A 12,126-nucleotide genomic window follows, 5' to 3' on the forward strand; every position below is an offset into this window, starting at 1 on the left:
ATTCATTCTTGGCTTCCTGCAACTATAAAGCTGCAATGTGAACTTCTGTGCGTAGCAGAAAGCACCTCCTTTCTGTATAGCAGAGCTGTGAGGAAGGGAAAAGACTTGCATTTGAGCCGAGGCTGTGCAGTAGATGAGATATTCCAGGAGCAATATTCATACTGGAAAAGCCAACCCAGCCTACTGCAACAGTGGTAGTAAGGGCTTCGGCAGCATCTGAGGTGTGTCCAGGAGACAAAAGGAGTGGAGTAAAATAATATAAACCTGCTGGTTTTTATCACTAGCACTGTTGCATCTAGTATGCTTCATTCATGAGTATTAAGCACCTGGTGGCAGATGGAAGCCTGATGCAGCAATCTGTCATTGACTCTAAAGAGTACAGACAATGCATGAGGCAGGTATTTTGTGTCTTTCCAAAGAGATAAAATAGTGGACACGCTTCTCCAAAGCAGTGTTTCTCCATGCTTTTTAATCCAAAGATCCCCGAACTTTTTGGAGGACTAAGCTGCAGGCTCCTTGATCAGTCTTAACACAGTGGTCTTCATGAATAATCAACTAAAAATTAGGCCGCCCTTTGAAAGTTATGACAACATGTGTGTGTGGGTTTGGGCAGTTTTGGGATGGGGGAGATAGTGGGGAGAGTTGCTTTGTTTTAGAGTGATCTCACAAACCATTCTCTGAAGTCTTTCAGACCACGAGTGGTCCCCAGAGCACAGGTTGAGAAATACTCTCCCACAGACACAATAACATCTGAGAGCAGAACTACATTGTTCCCCAAAGCTGCCGAGTTCATGAGGGATTGCTTGGAGAGCAGGGGGTGGTTAGACCTCTCCATTGTTATTCACAGCTCTAACTTACAGCAAAATAGAAAATAGCGTTCTAATTGTTGTCATAGCGAAGGAAATGTTTAAACCCCAATGCAAATGTAACCCATGCTGTTCTTCTGCAAGCATGTGTGGAAAGCCTGAGATGTAAGATCTCCTGGGTATTCCCATGAACTAGAGTATAAAAGCAGAGCTGATACATTCAACGCCTTGTACGCCCTAACTGACGTCAGTGATGATCAAAACATGCAAGAACTGAGAAGGAGCACAGATTTTAAGGAAAGTTGCATCAGCTGTCACCAGCGTAAGAGCATCCCAAGGAAGAAAGGTGGGTGGGCTCTAGAAGATACAGACAGTAAATGTATGGACCCCTGAAAAGAGCCAGGTTTCCTAATGGGTTTCTGTCATTTTCCGGTTGAGGAATAGACTTTTAAGAGTCTGGAAACATTTTCTCAGTGAATGAGAGGTGCCTCAGAAATGAGACATAAAAGGATAGTCTGACTAGAATCAGAATTCCCCCCCCATCAAATTTCCTTTTGAATAGTAATAAAATGTAAATATTGAGGAGTCTCTTTTTGGTACTTACAATGGTCTTGATTTTCTGTTCCTTTTGAGGAGCACTTAAGAAAGATACCTCTTTTCCTTTGTCAGTAGGAAAGCAATAAAATTACAGTCATCTGAAAAATACCGGCATTAGCTCTGAAAACGGATAATGCAGAAATATGTCAAAGAAAAAAGAAGGAAAATTAAATTTTTGTCACAGTCTATTTAAGATAACTGAATTCCTCTAAGTAAGTAGCACATTTATCATTATGAATGTCAAAATTTCCAAAGGTAACCTTCATTAAGTCTCTTAAAAAGTCAACCATCAACACCCACGTGGTTCAGGGTTTGCACAGCAAAACCAACAATAAAACCAGTAGGTGTAATAATTGCTGCTTTTCTCTCTCCCCATCACATTCTTTCTTTATATAAGAGTACGTGCATGTGTGTGTATGACTGTGTGTGTGTAAAACAGACATAAATCTAGCAAAGAGCAGGACTTGCTTGTCTCTGCACTTATCATGCATTGATGACTCAAAAATATATCATTCTGAAAAATAAAGTAGTCTTCCTTCTCCCATATCATCCCCCTACAGGAAGAACTTTCTTTTTCCTGCCCAAATCATCACTTAAAACTTTTTAGGACTAAAATATGACTAAACCTAAACAGTTTCATTTGGAGCAAACATTTTCCAGCAGGTTTGGGTAGTCAGCTGTAGAGATCATTTGGCTTCTACAAAGTTATTTGCAAAGAAAAAAAAGGGTTGTTATACGTGATTTCATTTTTTTTCGAAGATTACTTTCTTGATAATGTTATACAATAAACCCCCAATAGCTGGTTTATAGGCCAGCTCCACAAGACAAACAGACCAACTACACAAGAGAAACAGTGAACAAATTGGCCTGGCCAAGGAAAGCTTTCCTAAGATAATTAAAACCACCTCGTGCCTGCATTGTGAGAAAGAAGACAGCTTTCAAAATGTTTATCTTTGAGCTAAAATACAGGTCCCAAGCCTGAGTTTGAAAAGCAGCTGAAAAATAGTTGGCCCCGGTAAGGAGCTGATGCGCAGCCAGGGTAGGTGGGCCAGGCTGTGAGCACCACGCAGGTGGGACCGGGCCAGCGGGTCAGCCGGGATGGTCCCAGGAGGAGTTGGGCAGGGACCTCCCTCCTCTCATTTCTCTTCAGCTTCACATCTCGGAGAGGCGCGTTCCCCTGTCTCAGAGGCCCATCCTCCGCCAGCTATCTCACAGTCCTTCCTCACATGAGGCTTCCCGTTAATCCGCCCCAGCACCTTTAGCCTCTCAGTTTGTTTCTCCCTTTCGGTCCCTCCATCCTTCAGCACCTGTGGATGACCATGCAGCACCACCGCACAGCTCCTCTGCCTCTCCTGCATCTTCTGTGGACCACCCCACTGTTGGGATACCCGAAATATCCCTGGAATACATGTCCTTCTCCCGTTGCTTCTCTTCATGTTGGCTTCATGTAAGTTATTTAGGCAATGGTTTATATGAAAACCTAGGGTGAGAACAGAGGTCGACATAGTAAAAAGGCTTTGGCTGTAACCTCACTTTCAGTCCCTAACTTTAGGAAACTGCCACCTCCCAGTTCCAGGTTTCCCAGCATCGCGGCTGCTTGCAACTCGGTGGTTTTGTTTATTTTGGAACATTTCCTTCACAAGAAGAAAGGAAGCAAAGTTCAGCCATTACCGCATGAGCAGGAAGTGAAGAAAAAAACCCTCTCCTCATTATAAAAATATACTCAGACCTTTTCCCTGCCTTCCCCCACCCTCCAAGCAAGACTTCAAAGCAAAAGGCAGTCTCAGGCAGTGACATCTGCTATGGAAATACATTCGTGGAGTGCAGCACAAGGCTGGGTCCCAGAGGAAATTTTTGTTGTTGACTTGATAGTTACAAGGATTTGGAAATCACCTAACGATCATGTGGGGTAGGGTGTTACTGTCTCACTCACTCATTAAACCTGCACCTGGTGCATTTCTGTGCAGCAAACAGCCACATGCAGGACTGCTGTCTCCAGAAATAAATGGCCTGAGGAAGCCAAGGGTCTGGAGAGAAGGACAAATCCTCTGCCCGGGGTGAGCTCTTGCAGGTTGCAAAATTGTACAGTAGTGCTCTCCCCTATAAGCCTCAGCCCGGCACGTCTGGCCGTCCGTCGGCTGCAGATGAGAGCCTCGCCGAAGCTTGTGGGCCAGCTCCTGCTCACTGTGCAAGTTCTTCTGCTAGTGCCACCTGCAGATGCTGTTGGGCTAACAAAAAAATGCAGTGTGCTCCGAAAATGCAACTTTCGGAGTTGCATTTGGACACCTAACTAAAGAATATGGTCACAATGGAATTACAGTTTTGAAGACCCGTTTCTCTGAGAACTAGGGAATAATAGAGCCCAATAAACAACACAAGGATACAGTAAATGCTGGCCATCTCTTCAGAGAAACCTGCACAGAAGAGTGATATCCTTGGATTTTGTGTCTCTTACTTTCTCTTGGCTAAGAGTGGCATCTCTTCTTAGTAAATACCTGATCTGTCCTCACTGCATTTTGTGCTACTAAATGGCTTTGTTGAGCCAGGAGATGGCACAGAAGCACAAGAAGCTCTGATGTCTTGCAGGGCCTCTGAGACATCACATCAGCTGTATCAGAAACAGCATGTAACATCCAAGGGGAAAAGTTTAAAACACCGTACTTGTGAAAAAAATTGTTAAGAAAAAGTTTCAGGCCCAGCGGGAAGAGTTTCTGAGGCTGAGAACCACGTGTTGGACTGAAGGACTACTAAACTGATAAAATGCAACATCAGATAACACCAGCAATGCATCCAGATCTTTATCTCGCCTCTGGCCACAACCAGTCGGTCCCAGAGGAAAGGGCAGGAACACCTGTATCCGGTAATTGCACGTTGGGTGAAAGTGTTGATGGTCTCCTTATCAAGAGTCAAGACTTCTAGGAACATATTCTTCCAGGATGAATGCAGCATTGCCTCATCGAAACAAAAAAAGGGGGGGGGATGTGCCACCAAATTGTAAGGGTAAACACCAGAGCAATATCTCCACGCGCTTATGTGCTTTCTGCTGACAAGTTACTCTTCCATTAAAGCCAGATTTAAGCCCTGAGCACACTGGACACACGAGTAACCTTGCACACACCTGAAGTTGAGAGGCTGCCTTGTCTGTTGCATGATTAGCAGCTGAGGCCTAGGCAGATTCATTACAGCTACAGCAGTTCTGCAGCACTTACTTGTACAGACAGAGCAAAACACAAATATGAAGCTGATAATTTCAGCAGTATGTCAGAGGTCTGTAGCAATACGGGAAAGGGCCAAAATGGATGGTGGCAAATAGTGGGGAAAAGGTCATGAGAAAAAAAATGAGGGAAGTAAATTGTAATAGCAGAAAAACAGGGCATGACCCTACCATTTGGCAAAGTTACAGAAATGTTAACCTTTGGAAATGCTATTAGTTCATTGCCGTTGGAAAGTTGGCTAGAAAGGCAACGCTCAGGACTGACTCAGTTCTAGGGTTTCTGCTGCGCTAAGCACAGTAACACATGAACACACCTCCCCTCTCGGAGGCACGCTCGTAAGGAACAGCCACTAAATACTGTGTTATTCCTAATATTTTGCTACCCTAGGCAACCAACCACCAACTCCGCTCGGCATGACACAGCCTGGAAGAACTAGATAGTCTAGAATCAATTTGCTACTCCAGTTGAGTTTGATTTTACGATCTTAACACTTGTCATTTTGGGAAGGAACAAAACATTCACTGTTCCCAGGGTATGTAATGCTACTGGGAAGCCATAAATTTTAATTCAGTGCTTTATTTCCCTCGCGAAGAGATGTTGTTCATATGTGCTGTCACAGTTGGGGGTTCCTCTTTTTTTTTTCATTTTGGTTGCTTGTCCCTTCATTAAGTTGGAACACACTCAGAAGCACGACAGCTTTTGTTTCTATCAATGATGGATGTTATAGTGAGAGTTTTGGTCTGGTTTCCTTGGACCAGGAATTGTTTCACATGAGTTTTTCTGCTGGATGAGCTGGCACTCCTTACTTGTCCTGGCTCCTTCTCCAAGCTCTGCCAATCACTATTTTTCTTCCTTCATCATCCGGCTTGAATTTGAAGTGGCAGGAAATAGAGATTGATGGGTTTATTCTTTAGAGGAAAGGAATCAATTCAGAGTGCATGCTGGTGCCCAAAAGAGACTTAGAGAAGTGCCCTGCAAGTTTATCCAAGGGTATTTCAGGGCTTGAAAGTGGAAACAGAAAACTTATTTAAATGAATATTTTAATTTATTGGAAAACCATACTCCTATAGAGTCTTCTGTAAGATATACTGCTTCATATTTGGGAAAAAAATACCTGGCTGCCTAAAGGCTCAGAGAAAATATCTGCTTTTCATTCTGCACCTTTGTATTTTCCACTTGAACAAAAATTTACCATGACAAAAACTGAAAGTACATACAGAAAAATGTCCAGTTAATTGAACTGCCTACTGCAGCCTATGAAAGAAGATAGGTGATATCCTAAAGGAAAGAAATTTAATGAGAGCAATCAAAGTTCAAAGGGGAATCTTTTAAGGGTTTTCTATAATTTTATGTTATAGGATAAAAGTATATCCTGTCTTGTGAGGTCAGAAACCCTGTTTAGCTCCTGTTTGAGAAGGAGACTCAAACTTCAGTCAGGAGGTTGGCTGAAGTTTTCATATTTTTCAATACCCAATGGTCTTAACATTTTGAGGATTGAAAAGGAGGAAACAGATACTGCAACTTGTACGTTTTTCTCCAAATCTAGGTCCCCACAGACTAATTTATATTCTTGAAAATATGCAAATTAATTTTACAAATGGATTTGGATAAGAATCAATTTTTAATGGTCATCAATTTAATGACCTTGCAGATAGAAGAGGTCACCTCTCTTGCTTCTTAATAAACTCTGAATTCTAGCTGACTTGTGGAGTTCACTGTTTTCAATGGTGAAAGGGAAGTTATTATTTTTGGTAGGGTTTTTTGTTCCCATCCCTGAAGACCACATGAAACCTGGCTACTGTCCTGGGACTTCTAGTTCAAGTTATTGTCTTTATGGTCCCTGGAGTTAACCTAATAGCCTGGGATCTTGTCTGTAGAAAACATTTGGAGAAAAATTAATTTATGTTGTATTTCCTGCGTATTTTTGATAGCTGCTTGGCCAGACTAACAGCATCCCTCCTTGTACTGTGGGACAGTAATCTTTCAGCTTTTGACGGCCTTTACAGAAGGAAATCTGAACAAAAATCACACAGGATTTCAAAATGAAGGCCAAGATTTACTCAGAGTAGGACCCAATTGGAATTTAAAACACAGCTACAGCATAAATGTGGCCTTTCCCTCTTCTGTGGTCTCTACTACACTTCAACAGGAAAGTTGTCAAAAAATAAGCTGTTCCACACCAAACAGCGAGGGCACTGAGTACGAACTCATGGGGGGAACTCAGCAGAGGACCTCACGGCAGGATTTGATGAGAACCAGAGTGGGGGCTGCAGACCCAACCCCCCCACGGGCTGAGGTCCCCTTTGGGCTGCTGCCCAGCTGCACGCTGCTGGTTTGAAATACTTCACTCTTAAAAACCAAGCTTTTTAACTACTGAAAGAGATCTATTACTTGAGACACATGCTAATGCTGTGGACTTACATCTAACTCTTCATTTGATGTGTTTTAATGTACACATTAAAGTGTATATGCTATAGTGTGTATGCTATAGAAAATAATCCCAAGGCTACAGTTACAATTAAAAAACTAAAGTGTTCTAAAATCATAAGAAATTAAATAGAAAAAAATCAAAACAGCAAATGGATGACTGCTACTGTTTACACAGGAGACTCCAAGAATCGGGCTTAGTGCCCATCCAGAGAACCAGCCAGAAGTTAGTGTCGCTGGTGGCACGTGTATCAGTTTCCTCGCTGTCCTGAACGAGTACAGGTCTTGGAAAAAACTCCAGCTGGGAACAGAATCCACCTTTCTAGCCCTGGAAGGGATGGATGCCTGAGGCACTGCAGGAGGGCCAGAAGACAGTACTTGGTGCATCTTTCTGCCTCATTTAAAAATGTGAATGACAGAACATCTTCCCCAAACACTATCTCGCTGCAGTATGCTGTTATGCTCTCTGTTACAGGGAGGCCTTTCCTAGGACTTCCATTTTTCTGATGTGACCTATTTTACTGCATCTGCAACAGAATTTCAACAGGCTGCAAGGACACCTTCCACTAAGAAAAAGGAACTGAAGTTGAGGCATTTTTACAAGTTAAAATATAGAATAATGTTCAAATTACCTTTCTAAATAAAGAGAAAACTCAAGCTTCAAATCATAGCTCTTTTACCAGGAGAGATTAAAAACACCTCTGGCTTTGGAGGTTTTGATTTTAAAGCTGCGTCAAGGCTCTTCTGCTCCTCAGGCAACCAACGAAAATTATTTGCTCCAAGGGAAGAAGTAATTTAAACGTATGTTCATTAGGAAGCCTCTTACCATGTGTGTCACGTGTGTTTGCCCGCGTGCAAGCACTTGCTCAGGAACGTTGGTGAGCTCTAGCTTTACACCAGCGTGTTGTACAACAAAAGGGGGTTGATTGCAGCTGATGTGAGAAACAAGCCTTCAGGCGAGGAATTGCTGTTTTCTGGATATTTCTGCTTTTGTTGGACAACTTAAAAAGGAATAAACCTAGCCTTCTGCATAACCTAAAAAGGAAAGTTGTTTTTTTTTTTTCTTTTTTTTCTTTTTTTTTTTTTGCAACTGAACCCAGAATGCCAGGATCGGGATCTCTCAGCTATTTGTTAGACTCACCCTTCCTTCTCCAACATCAAAGGACTCCAGAGCTTCGCCATCAGCACGGGAAGGACGGGCTTCCACAGCTTTTGACGGAGGGTGCTGTCACGTTGGTCCAGAAGGAATTTCGAAGCGGTTGTGTTCTGACGCTCCCGTGCCTGTCTCAGCCGGCGGCTGCTGGACGTGCGCAGGCGGGTTGGGCGCTGCCCTGGAAACCTCCCCGGTCCCAGCATCAGGTTTGGAGACACTTTAGGGGCTACAGAAAACTCTCGTTTTGGGGTTGCCTTTTTAGAAGTTGTGCCACTGTGTGCTACCTATAAGCATAAAAGTGAATTCTTAAAGACACTAATAGAAACTACAGCTAATTTCTTTAAAAATAATTTACTCTAACGCTTACAAATCATTAACAGCTCAAAATACAGTAGCTCAGTGAAAGTCTTAAAAGGACTAATGGAAACTGCGATTAATTCTCTTTTAAGACTTTCCCTGGACTACTATTTTATTGATGCCCTAACGTTTATTTTCATCTGCTTCTCTTTGAAAAAAAATCTGGTTACACTTCTTAGCCAATTTCATACGTTTTTGAGATTTCATTTGGAACCCCCTTGATATATTTGCCAACTAATTTACAAGAATTATTGCGTTGTAAAAATATTCAGAAAACCTGGATGCAATTGATTCCTGTGAGACATTTTGTCTTACAGGGAAATAAATTATCTATCGTTAACCCTTTAATCTCTGCTGGCCTGTATCAAAACCACTTCCATATGCATCTTAAAAAAAAAAAAAATTGAAAATCATTGCGTTAAGCAACTGCCAATCTGGAAAGTGTATTTTTAATTGCAGATTTACAATTTGTTCTTCTGCGCACGTACTCTGGATTTTTTGCAGTGCTAAGGAAAAGTAACAGACTCTGATGCGTGTGGTTCCTCTTTCTTACCCAACCCAACCCATTCTGAGCAACTGGCTTCTCCCGTGGGTGAAGCTGCCTTGGGTGACACCTGGTACAACCCGGGTAAAATTTTTCAGAAGTACATGTGTGGTATTTATAATTAATTACAACTGTAGACACATAGGATTCGTCACTAGAGCCATAGTTAAAACAACTGGGGTGTCTCAAGTGGGGAGGAGGAGGTAGCTTATTTCTGAGGTGGCATTTAATCTCATTTTTGAGTGATAAAGCTCTAAATAACTCAGGTTTTGCCTGTCCAAATTTGCTTTCACTTCACCCTTTTGCTAAGAGGCCCCCCCCCCCAAAAAAAAAAAAAAAGAAGAAGAAGAAAAGAGCCTTTTTGATATTACCCGATGTGAAAAAAAGAACAAAACAAGAAATTCAGAGAAGTGATGTGTGACAGTGAGCCCTGACGGGCACACGGGTTTTCAGATGCATGAGCTCTCCTATCCGTCACAGCCATTGTATTCTTTTTAAAAGAAAACATTTTCTGGGCTAAGAAACAGGATGCTGAGAGAAGGACTGAGCTAAACCAAACAGCCTTTCTCATCCTGGCTATTTATTTGATCTTGAGATGAAATGAAATATTGAATTGCACTATCCTTTCTAGAAATTACAGCAAATCCTCACATATTTGGATCATGAAATTTGAGCCGCTCTCTTCCTTCAGACTGCTTTTTCATTCTCTGCTTTACTCTTGCTGTGTCCTGGATGTCTTTTTGATTTCTGTTTCTTAAGAATCAGGCTTAGCTGTGCCAGGCTGTCAGATTAGCAGCACTGCTCTAAGCCCATGATGAAAAGACAGCTAAAACGTGTCAAGCAAGCTGATGCTGGTACATGTTATGCACATCTTGGGGCATCAAAAAAAAAAAAAAATCATTCTGTGTAGGCATTTTTCTTACTATAGAAGAAACTGTATTTCTTCAAGAAAAGACCCCATGCAATAAATGAAAGCTGTGTTTTGTCTATTCTGTTCTTTTGTCACCCCACCTACTTTGCAAACTACTTCGAAGTCATTAATTTTATTTTGTCCAGGGTCAAGCAGGCTCTGACTTTCAAAGCTGCCTCAAAATGGTTTCAGCCTATCTCCTCTGTCCTTTCCCAGAGTTCTCATTATTCAGTACAAGTTTACTTGCTCTTGCAGGGATTTGATGAGACCAGTGTTCACAAAGAAGAACTTTAGTACAGCAGAGTTGAATTTGAAGAGGTAAACTGCCGGTGCTATTTAGATCGTTGACCTCCGGGAAGAGCATTTAGAAGCATGGGGTTGGGTTTTTTTGCGTGTTATATTTTTGGAAAATAAAACGCTATTGCTTTTCTGCTTTTCTCAGTCTTAGCGCTTCAGAAACCTGCCTTTGGTAGTTTACTCCCCCGAGCTCTGTTCCTTCTACCTACCTCACATGGACATGTGAATGGATCAGGCTTGACTTATCGGGCTCTTCCAGATTTACAGCACTGAAAGAAAACTGTCATGCTGCATTTGACTGCCCTCTGTCTGTGTATGCCATGATCCCCCAAGGCTTCCACCTCCATCAAGAGGTCTGTCAGCCTGCCAATTATTTTCCCAGATTTGTTTCAACAACCCCAGCTGCCTTTCTGCCAGGTAACTTCTTCCATTACTTACATGCTGCTAAACAAACCGATTGCCCTGCACGTCTTAAACACACAACAATCTGGCCAGGGTCCCACCTCACCTCGTTCCACAGAGTAATCACCACCCTCTTCTGCAACCTCATTTTCTGGATTTGCAATGGTAAAAAATGCGCATCTCGGAGCCATGAGACCCTCAGCTTGGTAGGTCTATTGGTCACTGCGCCTGTCTTAACACAGCTGGCAACTACCATGTAAGTCATGGTTCAGGCTGAGAAAAGACCCTTCAGCAGGTGAGTCTCAAGTACAGCATTTATTCAGCTGCTCTGAGGGAGCCGTAGGAAGAGCTACAGGAGCAGCGCGGTAGCATTCGCGCTCTTCACAGTGCTACAGATAATGCCAGAATTGCCTTCTGTGCTTCACATCAGCTTCCAAAAGCTCTTGTCAAGCAAGGAATGAAAGCTAAGGGTTTGTGCTGGCATCCATTTTGAGAAAGTTATCGGGAGAACAGCATGGGAGCCGGAGAGCTTGTGAGAACTTCTTTCACTGAGCGAGAGCTTCCTGGGTTCCCAAAAATGCTCATGTATCGGAGCCCACGAGAGCTGATCCAGATGCTCTGGGGTAGTTAACCAACGGGTAGTAACTGCAGTAAGATACAGCCCCAAAACAGATGTGTGCTGCAAACTACACCTGATTCAACATGATGAACACAGACATACTGTCCAGCTGATGCGCTGATAACACAGGTTTAATTAGCCACAGTTTGATTATCTGGTGTTGACATGGTTTTTATGACTAAGTCACCCTTGAGACACTCAGAATCTGGAAATCCCAACCACAGATAAAAATTTCCTTGCAGCTACATAAAGTCACAGTATTTTTTTGACAAACTTTGGCTGAGAGCATTTTTGAGCATTTTTAACTTATCGGGCTCACAGTGCATTTTACAAGGAGAGTGAAGTCTTAAGGCATAAATCATTGACTTAAAGGAAAACAACTGTGTAACAATATTACAAGATATACAGAACAGGATGCTCTTGGATTCCAGTTTCTGTTCATTGGCTCACCAGAGAGAAGGCTCATAAATCAGAAATAGAGAATGGAAATCAAAGAAAAGTAACAGGAAGTGTCAAAATGAAAACCTGGCAGAAATTACCAACAGGAGGAAAAGAAAAAAGGCTCCAGATGTTTTTTAAAAAAATAAAAACCTGGGAAAGATTCAGCGAACAAAAGATCTACAAGCAGAAAAGAAAAAAATGATAGCTTGGGCGGGGGGCTGCTTCTCTTTCTTTCTCACATGCAAGCCAGGTCTAGTGAGGCAAGAAAATATCTATCTACTAAGAAGATGAGGGAGGCGAAGTGGGGGAAAAGCCATATAAACATCACCTCCTCTCCTTTCTTCCCACGAAGCACAGG

Source organism: Calonectris borealis, chromosome 2 (assembly GCF_964195595.1).
Source record: "Calonectris borealis chromosome 2, bCalBor7.hap1.2, whole genome shotgun sequence".
NCBI classification, from domain to species: Eukaryota; Metazoa; Chordata; class Aves; order Procellariiformes; family Procellariidae; genus Calonectris; species Calonectris borealis.